This window comes from Ovis canadensis, chromosome 21, assembly GCF_042477335.2.
Source record: "Ovis canadensis isolate MfBH-ARS-UI-01 breed Bighorn chromosome 21, ARS-UI_OviCan_v2, whole genome shotgun sequence".
NCBI lineage: Eukaryota > Metazoa > Chordata > Mammalia > Artiodactyla > Bovidae > Ovis > Ovis canadensis.
The window spans coordinates 41,144,002-41,155,645 of NC_091265.1; the positions used below are offsets into that span (position 1 = coordinate 41,144,002).

General features: G+C 46.7%; 1 non-coding gene across 1 annotated transcript; it reads left to right on the top strand.

Moving 5' to 3' along the window:
* The first annotated feature begins 3,333 nt into the window (after window positions 1–3,333).
* On the top strand, window positions 3,334–3,465 carry LOC138427379 (small nucleolar RNA SNORA1). Its single transcript, XR_011251983.1, has one exon. It is a non-coding gene; the product is annotated as a small nucleolar RNA SNORA1 (small nucleolar RNA).
* The last annotated feature ends 8,179 nt before the right edge of the window (window positions 3,466–11,644 follow it).

The window sequence follows — 11,644 nt, forward strand, 5'->3', positions numbered from 1 at the left end:
TTAATTGAGCTAACTGTGCAAAGCATATATCTGACCAAAGACTCATAGCTAGCATAAAGAGCTCTCAAAACTCCACGATAAAACACCAGACAGTCCAATTAGAAAATGAACAAGTGATGTGAAGAGCCATTTTACCAAAGAGGATATATAGATGGTGAACAGGCATGTGAAAAGATGCTCTGCATCACCAACTACTGGGGAAATGCAAGTAAGACCATGGTGAGATGTCATAACATACTCATCAGAAGAGTTAAGATTAAAAACAGCGACAACACCAAATGCTGACAAAGATGTGGAGAAGCTGAACCATTCTTGCAGTGCTGGTGGGAATGAAATATCGTACAGCTACTCTAGGAAACAGCTGACTTTTTGAAAAATATCAAACATACGCTTACCACACAACCCAACAATTATACTCCTGGGCATTTGTCTCAGAGAAGTGAAGACTTAGATTTACATAAAAACCTATACATAAATGCTTGTAGTAGCTTTATTTGTAATAACCCCAAACTAGAAACAACCCAGAGGTCCTTGGATGGCTAAATCACGGTACATCCACACCATGGAATATCACTCGGCAACAACGAATGAGTGAGCTATTGATGCATAAAACAGCTTGGATGGATTATGCTGAGTGAAAAAGGTTAACCTTACAAGGTTACACACTGTGGCATTCCATTCAGATAACACTGTTGAAATGGCAAACGTAGTTTGCATTGGAAAGCAAAATGCAGATGGAAAGCACACTAATAACCAGGAATCAAGCATGGTAGAAGGGAGAAGGGTTGCTGGTACTACAAAGAAATAGCATAAGGGAGATTTCTGTGGAGACAGATCCATGTCTTGATTGTGGTGGAGGTTACACAAATCTACACAGGGGGACGCAGAACTGTACTTGCACACCATCATGCCAATGTCAGTTTCCTGTTTTTGATACTGTGCTTTAATCATGTAACATTTAACCATATGTTATTATCATGTAAGATTTGGAGAAAGCTGGATAAAGCGTACAAAGGATCTCTCCACACAATTTTGCAATTTCCTACAAATCTATAATTATTTCTAAAATTTTAAAAAATGAATAATTTTAAATGAATTTGTAAAGAGTTTAAAGATCACTGCCTAAGTGAGCACTTAATCAATATTAGCTGTCATTATTATCTCATTTTTATTATTACTTCATCTTATTTAATGTTCACAATAAGCTTATGAAAAAAAGGGTTTTTAACCTCCATTTTACAGATTGGAATACTAAGACACCTTAGCTAACTTGCCTAAATTTACATATTCATAAAGACCTAGGGATTGAAATTCAAATCCAAGGATTTCTCACATATATGCAAGTACACAGTAAAATAAAAATCTTTCGCCCTCACTGAGTTTATAAGATAGCAACAGAAGTAAGAGATATAACACAAACCCAAGCAGAATACCGTACATGCTGTATAAGTTCTACAGAAGGACGGGAGAATGAAAAGGTAAAAAATTCCAACTGGAGAGATTTAGGAAGGCTTCCTAGAAGAGGTGGCATTTGTGATCGTTTTAAAGAATGAGTAGGAGCTCAGCAGATATAGAAGGGGTAGAGGCGCAGGAAAGGGCATTCCAGGTCGAGAGAACTTGACTGCTAAGGCATGAGAACAGCGACAAGCCCAAGGAGGCTGAAGCAGCTGTTGTGTGACCAGAGGCAGATGCAAAAGGAGGAGAAGCAGAGGGCAGTCAGTGAGAAAGGGCTGGAGACTGGACTTGTTCTGCCAGCTTTTGCTCATCCTGGCCTGCAAACTGGAGTGTGCTCTGGAAGCCACAAGGTCCACGTCTAAAGTGTACGCACTCGGAAAACAGGGCATGACAAGGCATCAGCCTTCTATTTATGCTGAAAAAGCTGGGAAGAGCTCTGCAGTGCGTTCTCAGGTCCCAGGAAATAAGGAGATCTTCCATTTCAGGACCTCCACATGATGTGTTCCAGAGTCCTCCCAAGACCAGCCCTAGCCGATCCTGAAGGCAAACTCCTGCCTGTTATGGGTTTTGGAATTTCATCTTTCAACAGTTAAATCATGAGCCCTATCATAATGGTACTTAGTAATTTTCCCACCCCATCAATAACCTCTGTGCAATCAGGATCCAGGTCTTTCTGGGTCATTGTTGAATGCAGCTTGGAGTCAGCCACATAAAGGTTCCATATTCAATTCCATTTAGTCAATCCAATATCTGTTTATCGCATGCATGCGTGCTCAGTTGCTCAGTTGTGTCTGGCTCTGCGACCCCGTGGACTGCAGCCTGCCAGGCTCCTCTGTCCATGGGATTCTCCAGGCAAGAATACCGGAGTGGGTTGCCGTTTCCTCCTCCAGGGGATCTTCCCGACCCAGGGATCAAACCCACGTCTCTTGCATCTCTTGCACTGGCAGGTGGGTTCTTAACCACTGTGCCACCTGGAAGGCATCATCTATTGGGTGCCAGCTAAAAATAGACCCTGTGCTAGGACTGGAGGTGAAAGAACAAGATGCAGTCCTACAGTGGCGAAGCGCCAAGGCTAGGGCACCAAACACAGGGCAGTGGTAGTGCCAACCATCTAGAGACAAAGGGATGAGAAACTACCCTGGACTGTGACTGGTGGAGACGCTCACATCTGCACGACCTGTCCTTTAAAATATGTGTTCCTAAAGCTACTGTGGAAAACAACATGAAGATTCCTCAAAAATTAAAAACAGAATTGCCATTCTATTTTTAATTTTACTCCCACTCCTGGGTATATATCCAAAAAGAATGAAAACCCTAATTTGAAAAGATTCATGCGCCTCAGTGTTCACAGCAGCATTATTTACAATAGGCAAGATACAGAAGCAAAGTAAGTGTCCCTCAACAGATAAATGGATAAAGAAGATATGGTATACACATACAGGGAAATACTACTCAGTCATGGGAAAGAATGAAATCTTGCCATTTGCAACTAATGGATGGACTTGGAAGGTATTATGCTAAGTAAGGCAGAGGAAGACAAATACTCTACGATGTCACTTATCTGAAAAATACAACAAACTAGCAACTATAACAAAAAAGACAGATTTACAGATGTAAAGAATAGTGATTACCAGCGGGGAGAAGGAAAGGGGAAGGGGAAAAGACAGGAATAGGATATTAAGAGGTATAAACTACTATGCACAAAAGAAATAAGCTACAAGAATATATTGCGCAACACGAGGAGTATAGCCAGTATTTTATAATAACTATAAACGGAGTGTAATCTTTCAAAATCACTCATCACTACATTGTACACCTGAATCTTATATAATCTGATAAATCGACTATACCTCAAAAAAATTGTGGAGGTGAAAAAGAAACCTCATTCTTAGTGAGAAGGGCACTGTGGGTCATATTGTCCAGAGTTTGTTAATGGGGCTAAATTGAGACAGTTTCTTCTTACATCACAGTAAGTATATTGCAATGGTGCTAATGAGACTGCTCATATTTTAGCTGAGGTCATGATTGAAAACTGTACCACAATTGTAACATGAGAAATGTGTTAAGGACTATGTTTCAGATCATTCGCCACTATAGCAAGGTACTCACTGCAGTTCAACGTCTAGAGCCCTAAAGCAAATTATTTGAAAAACTAGATCCCGTAGATTCTAGGTGGGATACTTTTTGAAGCATGTCATCAATATGTTCTTATTCAAGTAGAGATAAAAGAAACTCAGCTAAGAAAATTGGTAGCAGGCTGACTGACAGAACGGCTGTGGGTGAAGTGTGGGATCCCTTAGAAAGTCCTGTCTTGAGGATAAGTTTTGACTCACGTTTTGGGGGAGCTAAGGTGACTTTGATGGGCACTGGAATGAATTACAGCATGTGAAATTCCTTAACTAAAAAGGTATCAGCTTAAAAAAATGAGGAGGTGGTACCAGGTTGTCTGCGGGTCTTTGCAAACAGGATTTTTGTTCAAATAAGTTTCTCACCTCTGTGTGTCCGCTTTGGTTGGCCTTTCCCAGACTGTCCCTGAGTCCTGGTTCAGCTGATGCTTTTGGAAATGGTCTTGTGCTGTAAAGGATTGCTATTCCAGATGTATATTCAGGTTTCAGAAGGATTAAAAAGATTAAAAAGAGCAGCCAAGAGCCCTCAGCAATCTTCTGAGACGATTGCTTTCAACCTGAGTGTTTGGAGCCTGAGAGTTCTGTAGATGTGTCCCGGGTCGGGTGGGAGACAGCCCTGTGGATGGAGGGATGCTGAGGTTCTGGGCTCAGGGTCTCTACTGGCATCAACCAGGAGAGCTCAACGTAACCTTTCTTATGCATTCAAGTTCCAACTCTGTTGGAAAAAAATACTGTTTAGTGTTTAAAGCCCACAAAACTAGTCCATCATCATCATCACCACCTCATCATATTTTACAATAGTTGATTTTGAGGGTTTTGCATCTGCCAGACACTGTTAAAAGCACTGTATGTGCATTATCTCATTTAATACTCACAGCACCTTTGAAAGATAGGCGCCATTATCATGCCCTTAACGTAGGAGAAAACTTAGGCCCAGCACTTGAGTAACTTGCCAAAGCATACACACCACAAGAGATGGAGCCCGGCTTTGAATGCACAAAGCTGCCCCCTGAGCCCAGACAATTTTCCACCACGAGGTACAGATGATGTGAGGCCCAGGGAGAGGCAGGGACTGGTCCTAGATCCCACGGTGGGCTCAGGGCAGACCATTCCCCTTCAGGGCCTTCTTCCTTCCCTCCTCCCTCTTCAGCCTGCAGTATACTTTCTAGAAGAAACTCACAGGCAGCTTTAAATAGACCATCCCTTAGTTACCAAGCATCTGTGCTCTCATGAAGGGCGCCTCTGAAGGAGATGGAGCTGTGAAGAGAGATCCGCTTTGGAGCCCCTCTTTTGAATGTGCCTGGGGTGCCCACCTGGCCTGGAGCCTCACTTCCCACCCTCTGCTCTAGATGCAGTTAAGGACGTGCAGCCCAGGCCCCTCACTGTCTGTCTGTCCCGTCTCACCTCCATCTTCTCTGCTGCATATCCTCTTGCTAATGCGGATATGCATATATCTTGTTCCTTTGTCTTTCTGCTCCCTCTGCCAGGAATACCCTTCCTGCCCTGTCGGCCTGGCCTCTCATGTGTCCTCTCAAGGGTCCTGACCTCCCACTGCCTAGGGCAGAATCACCCACTCTCTCCCAGGGCCTTCTTTGTCACAACACACAGCCCTGCGCTTGAACCATCTCGACTGACTCCACTGCTTTGATTCGAAGACAGGCAGGTCTCCCATTTTCCCTTGATTAAAATCAGGGTTGTTCTTACAACCCACGCTTTGGAGTCAGAGGATTTTTTGCCTCCTGGAACACTGTTACTGAATGGGCAGTGTTTTGTAAGCTCTGTCCTCTTAGGATCCTGGAGACACAGGACTCCTGGCTCCCTCTGGACCGAGCTCACCTGGATTGGAGGACATGACCCAGGAGTCTCAGGACCCCCAGGTGCCAACACAGGGAGGCACAGAGGAGGGACCAGGAGGTGGCAGTCATGGTGCTCACAGACTGGAAGGCACCCTTGATGCCCAGGTCGTCACGGGAGGCCTGTGGGTCTGTAGGCTCCAAGGCATCCTCGACACCCAGGAAAACCTCCTGCCCTTTTTACCCACTCTCCAAGTTCACGCAGCCACTTCACGACAGAAGCCCTGGAGAGAGGCATGGGCAAGAGCGGACTTCATTTCTTTCCTGTTAGTTTTCTAGAGCTGCCATAGCAGAGTACTGCCACTCACTGGGGGCTTAAGCAACAATTTGTGTGCTTAGTTGGTAAGTCATGTCGGACTCCTTGTGACCCCATGCACTGTAGCCCCCCAGGCTCCTCTGCCCGTGGGGATTCTCCAGGCAAGCATACTGGAGTGGGTTGCCATGCTCTCTTCCAGGGGATCTTCCCGACCCAGGGATCAAACCCAGGTCTCCTGCATTGCAGGTGGATTCTTTACTGTCTGAGCCACCAGGGAAGCCCAACAGAAGTTTATTTTCTCCCAACTGTAGAAGCTAGAAGCCCAAGATCAAGGTGTCAGCAGGGCTCGTTTATTCTGAGGCCTCTTTCCTCGGCTTGTAGATGACCACCTTCTCCATGACTTCACCTGGTCTTCCCTCTCTGTGTATCTATGTCCTAATTCATTTTTATCCTTATAAAAATAAGGAATCATACCAGATTAGGGCCCACTTTAATTTTAATTTAATGACCTCTTTAAAGACCTTCCCTCCAGAAACAGTCACATTGTGAAGTACTGGTTGTTAGGACTCAGGCATAGGAATTAGGGCAGAACATAATTTGGTCCCTAACACCCCACTGAGGCTGACCAAGCTCAGAAGGAGTCAGGTCAGTCTCAGACTCCCCATCCCACCCCACGCCATGCTGTGCCTCCACTTTCCTCTCTCAGAAGTAGCCACAGTAACCGACAGTCCCTTGCCCTTAGCTATCTCAATTTCCAAGAGAATTTTCCAGCGTACCCTCTTCTGATTGTTTACCCCTCTCTGTCCTCATCTCGTGAGTCCCTGGCTCCAGTCACCCCCTGATCTAGGCTGTCCAGTCTACATCTTCCACGGCAGGGGCTTTCCACATCTCCTTTCTGTATAAAATACAGTATTTTATAGATTGATATGGTCTCTAAAGAATATGGGACTTGCTTAACCATTTCCTTCCCCTTGCCAACGGAGCACCTCGCCAATCAATCCCAGCACATTCTCTCTCAGAAGCCAATACTGGACAGTCACTGTCGAGTGGGTGGGCTTGTAAGCTGGCTCACTTTTACAGCTGGGGGCCTAGATGCCCACTAAGGGAGCTTCTAATCAGAAATCCTGTAGATGCTTAGGTTTAACATCCATACAGGAGATTATTCGAGATGACCCTACATTTGGATAACTTTTACTGTCTTCAACAAAAGCGATTTGTAAATTGGATAAGCAACTACAAGTGTCTGGCTTCTTTGACGGGGCACATTTGATCAATTCTTGGAGTCTGGCCCAACAGGTGCACTCTTCAGGTGGCCTGAAGCAGCTGGCCAGGAAATTGGTTTTTCTATTCGGAGGTTCAAGCCAGAGACAAAGGGAACAGAGCTGAGAGAAGAGTCATGGGTTCATCCATTCGCTCTTTGCTCCAGAATTTCCTGAGCGCCTACTACATGCTGGGTATTGCTCTAAGAGCTAGGGATTCAGACAAAGATAGTGACACTGTCGACCAGGAGCTAGACCCAATGGCACCCCAGCTGTATTTAATTCCTTATGGAATTACCTGCCCCTAAAATTCAGATTCTTCCTTCCATAGTATATAGTTATCCATGTGAAGGGATTTCCCATGGAGCAGCTGCATTGCTCACAGCCCCCTTTATATCTAGGTGTGGCCATGTGACCTCACTGATGGAACGTAAGAGATGATGAGAGTCATTTCCAGGCTGAGGCTTTTATGAGGCTGGTGAGCCTTCTCCACGTTCTTTTCCACCTTCCACTGGCTAGAGGCAATGGTGAAGCCATAGAATGAAGGAGCCTGAGCTCCTGAATCACTGGATAGAGGAAAAGCCACCCACTGACCAGAAACGTCAGCCTTGAACTATTATGTGAACAAGAAATATATTTCTATTATGTTGAGCCTTTATATATTTGGGGTCTTTTTGTTATAGAAGGTTACATTACCCTAACTAACACAATTTTTGAGTAAAGTCAGTCTCATTGCCACACTGGTCCAGCCACGTCTTTGTAGCACTGTTGCCTACCTTCAAAATATTCTTAGATGCAGAGACCCAAAGAAAATGTTTATCATCCAGAAATCAGCCTTTCCTCTAAGACTTTAATACGGATTATGAGAGTTTTCTATGAGAAGAACTTTAAAATTCTGGTAAAACAAGCTTTCAAAATTTGAGAGAAAACTGTAAAGCTTCCCTGAAAAATTCCCAAACACCATATTCCTTTGCCTGGGAAATCAATCTGTGCTTAGGACAAATTTTTAAGCGGCCAAAAACCCTTTGCCTGGGTTCTTGTCACTGGACCTGTGGCTCAGCGATGGAGCAGGCAGAGTACGGACCACCTGGCAAAGAGAAATTAAGAGGTCATGGAAGCCCAGCCCCGCTGCGGGGTCACCAGCGTGCGTCAGAGTGCTACAGAAATAGAGAAATCCCATTCATACATTTTTCCTCACCCCAGCTTAAGAGCTTTCAGAGTCATAAAGTCGACATAAAGCCAGAAGACCTACAATTGTCCAATTAGAGGTTTTATCCAGGAAAACACACATTTTCAAAGTCACTGGTTGGTCTTCGTGCCAGGAGTGTAGTTGAGCTGGTTTGGCGTGCTGCGCCTCTGGGTTTTATGAAACTTTCCAGTTCAGTGAGACAGGACAGAAGACTTCTCAGAGCCTTTTACCCCCAAGGTGTGGTCCACAAGGGGCCTAGAGATACCCAAAACTAGTCCTTCCTGTGACAACTCGGACAAAACTGGAATCTACCTAAACCAGCTCATCTGGGAAGGGAGTATAAACTAAGCGTTTACTATCTATTATTCTTGAGTGTTCCAAATAGATAGCACACAGAAGTGCACCTAGTCTTTATTTCTCACCTACAAGAAAGGGTCTATTTTCCTCCATCTTCCAGATGACGAAAGTGAGGCTTGGAGAGGTCAATGTACCATGCTCAAGATAAAATGGCTCAGTGAAGGGCAAGGCCAGTGTCAGAACCCAGGTCCTGTGATTCTTAAATATGTCAGCCTCTCCATTCTGTTACTGCTCAGAACCCCAGAGCCTTCACTCTGACTCCATCCAACCAAATAAGCTGCTTTGGGAAGGACACGTAGATGGAGGCCAAGGGAGGGACATTATCAGAGGAGGCTCAGGTGAAAAGCAAGACCAATGAGGGGAACAAATCCTGAAGAGAGCCCGCAATATTTACCAGACACTATGCCAACGTTTTGCTTGGATTATCATGCTAAATCCTCATAGCAGTCCTGCAGAGTAAGGATTACTGTACCCATTCTACAACTGAAGCCACTGAGGCTTGAAGAGCTCCAGTGTATACTTGCCCAAGGCCACGTGGTTAGAAAGTGGTGGTGAATGTGCCCAAGCAGAGTCCCTGCTCAGAAGCCTTATCCCAGATCTGACCGTACCCCTCAATGTGTTACATGACTTTTACTCTTGGGAGAGATATATTTTTTGTCAAGTTCACTTCCATCTGTGCACATTTAATTGATAACTTTTCTGACAGCTCTGGATGATGAGCCTTCCATGGGCACATCTACTTTTAGGCCACTTACTAGCTGAGTAACCTCGAGAATGTCCCTAAACCTTTCACAGGGGATACAGTTTCCACTCACATGGAACTTAACCACCTAGACCAGCTGTTGATGAACTTTTTCCAGTGAAGAACCAGAGGGGAAAATACGTTAGGCTTTGGGGTCCATCCAGTCCCTGCATGGCAGCCTCTCAACTCTGCCAATGCAATGTGAAAGCAGCTGAAGCTATGAACAGATGCAAAGGATCGGATTTGGCCCACCAGCCTAAGTGTGCTGACCCCTGATAGAGATGGTCAAAATATTCCACAAGTAAGTGTTAAGCTCTCATTGGATATGTGCTATAAAGGAGAGGGATCACCCTTCTCTGAGAGTTTATTCCTCCCAGGAACTGCTCTCGGGGGTGCTGGCAGCTTGGACGAGGCTCTTCTGTGAGTCAGGCAGGGCTGGGAGTCTCCTGCTGGCCCCCTGGGGCTCCCCCTTGGCACACGCTACCTCCCTGGCCATCAGAGAATCTCCAGGAACAGAGGCTGGTCCTGCCGCCCTGCTGGAGGCTCGGGGTCAGCAGGCAGCACTCAGAGAGAAACTCGGGGTTCCTGCAGGCTCCTGGCTTAACCTCTGACGGGGGCCAGGAAGCTTCCACCCGCAAACCACTGGCTCATTTCTCTCCAGCAGAGCCTGGCTCTCTCACAGCACCTTCTGGAAAGCCATTACGGCAGCTGCAGCAGCACGCGCGGCGTTAATTTATTAAAATCCCGGCTTGTAAAAGCCGAGCTTGCCGGGGGAGCCGTTGGAGGCAGAGGCCCGCTGCTGCTATTTTCTCCTCTCGCAGCCACAAAAGGAAATGTTGGCGAGGTCTTGGGAGAAGGGGTGGCGGGTTTGGGAGGGGACGCTGCTGGATTTAATAGGAATACAAGTCATTTGTCTTATTGTAAAAGAGATGTGTGTTTGGACGCAGAAAATGCTCTGGATCCTTTCTTTCCTCCCCTCGCAGGCACGAAAAGCCGGGAGCAAAGCAAAAACGCTGCTGATTTCTCGAGGCTATTTTGGGCGCCTGCCGCTGATTGTCTGCTTCCGAGGCCCTCGGCACACGCCGCTGCCTTCTCAAAGCAAGGGTTGAACAAATTGAAACGGGGACTGAATGAGCATCTTGCTGCTAATGCCGCCGCCTGTCCGCAGAGCGGAAAGCAGTCCCCACAGGCCGGGCCTGGCCCGAGTCGCTGGATTCTTCTCTGGCTCCCCAGTGCCCATCCACCGCCCCACACCTCCTGCTCCCGCCCTGTGCTCACTGGCGCCTGAGCTAGGCTGCCCACCCCGTGCCAGGAAGCTATTTACCAAAGGAAATAACTCCGATAAAGGGCTAAAATTAGCCGGCAATGATGGAAAACATTTTGTCGAGCGATCTGTTGACAAGAGGGGAAATAGAGCTGTGAAAAAGATGGGGAGTGGGGGTGGGTGAAGGACACAGATGGACAAGGGGCGGACTGTGACAAGAAGGGGACCCAGAAGTAGCTGGGGCAGAGCCTAGCGGCCCAGAGGCCGAGGCGGCCACACCGAGGGCACAAAGCCCTGATGGCCAGTCTTCCCTCTCCGGCAGCGGACCCTATCCTGCGCTATGGCACCTGGCCTCAAGGCACTGAAGGAGGGTACCCTGGCAAGTTCTTTTGGAGGATGGATATCTGAGGATGGGTATCAGACGTGCTTCCCTGGTGGCTCAGATGGTAAAGAATCTGCCTGCAATTCAGGAAACCTGGGTTCGATCCCTGGGTCGGGAAGATTCCCTGGAGAAGGAAATGGCTATCCACTCCAGTATTCTTGCCTGGAGAATTCCATGGAGAGACGAGCCTGGTGAGTTACAGTCCATGAGGTCGCTAAGAGTCGGACACTACTGAGCAACTAACATACGCACACATCAGACGTGCAGGCCCATGAAGGGAGCAGAGTGCAGGGCAGAGGTGAGCCAGAATTTGGGTTTTGGAGTTCAAGTCCCAGATCTACCAGTTACTACCAGTGACCTTGGACAAGCAACTTAACACCTCTCAGCCTCATGTGATATCCTCAGGAGACAAATAGTATAGTGTTTGGCCCATATCACAGGGTTGTGGTAATAACACACGCATACTATTTACCAAAGCAGCATGATTCAGGACATTCTGCCTTCTGTAAACATGGGTGGAGGGCATCCTGTGTGCCAGGCTCTGTCCTGGGAACTGGGGGATACCTTGATGAGTTAGACACAGCCCTCCTCTAAGATACTTTAATTCTGTAGAGAATGTGCTCCTCAGAAATATAGAACCAGCACTGCTTGCCCTTAAGCAGATGGACTGAAGGGCCCTAGAGACATTTATCCCACGTGACTGAGGGCCTGATACAGGCTAGGTACTGGAGAGGGAGTGACTTGGGCTCAGTCTGCCTGTT